The sequence below is a fragment of the Rattus norvegicus genome (genome assembly GCF_036323735.1).
Source record: "Rattus norvegicus strain BN/NHsdMcwi chromosome Y unlocalized genomic scaffold, GRCr8 chrY_unlocalized_3, whole genome shotgun sequence".
Taxonomy (NCBI): domain Eukaryota; kingdom Metazoa; phylum Chordata; class Mammalia; order Rodentia; family Muridae; genus Rattus; species Rattus norvegicus.
Window position 1 is genome coordinate 451,597 of NW_026947389.1, and position 1,135 is coordinate 452,731.

A 1,135-nucleotide genomic window follows, 5' to 3' on the forward strand; every position below is an offset into this window, starting at 1 on the left:
TTTTGACAATTATGTGATGGGAGGTGTTTCTTTTCTCGTCCAATCTATTTTGAGTTCTGTAGGCTTCTTGAATGTCTATGGGTATCTCTTTTTTTAGGTTAGGGAAGTTTTCTTCTATGATTTTGTTGAAGATATTTACTGGTCCTTTGAGCTGGGAGTCTTCACTCTCTTCTATACCTATTATCCTTAGGTTTGATCTTCTCATTGAGTCCTGGATTTCCTGTATGTTTTGGACCAGTAGCTTTTTCCGCTTTACATTATCTTTGACAGTTGAGTCAATGATTTCTATGGAATCTTCTGCTCCTGAGATTCTCTCTTCCATCTCTTGTATTCTGTTGGTGAAGTTTGTATCTACAGCTCCTTGTCTCTTCTTTTGGTTTTCTATATCCAGGGTTGTTTCCATGTGTTCTTTCTTGATTGCTTCTATTTCCATTTTTAATTCCTTCAACTGTTTGATTGTGTTTTCCTGGAATTCTTTCAGGGATTTTTGCGTCTCCTCTCTATGGGCTTCTACTTGTTTATTTATGTTTTCCTGAAATTCTTTCAGGCATTTTTGCGATTCCTCTCTGTAGGCTTCTACTTGTTCTCTAAGGGAGTTCTTCACATCTTTCTTGAAGTCCTCCAGCATCATGATCAAAAATGATTTTGAAACTAGATCTTGCTTTTCTGGTTTGTTTGGATATTCCATGTTTGTTTTGATGGGAGAATTGGGCTCCAATGGTGCCATGTAGTCTTGGTTTCTGTTCCTTGGGTTCCTGCACTTGCCTCACGCCATCAAATTATCTCTAGTGTTACTTTGTTCTACTATTTCTGACAGTAGCTAGACTGTCCTATAAGCCTGTGTGTCAGGAGTGCTGTAGACCTGTTTTCGTCTCTTTCAGTCAGTTATGGGGACAGAATGTTCTGCTATTGGGCATGTAGTTTTTCCTCTCTACAGGTCTTCAGCTGTTCCTGTGGGCCTGTGTCTTGAGTTCACCAGGCAGCTTTCTTGCAGCAGAAAATTTGGTCTTACCTGTGGTCCCGAGGCTCAAGTTCGCTCATGGGGTGCTGCCCATGGGCTCTCTGCAGCGGCAGCAACCAGGAAGACCTGTGCCGCCCCTTCCGGGAGCTTCAGTGCACCAGTGTTCCAGATGGT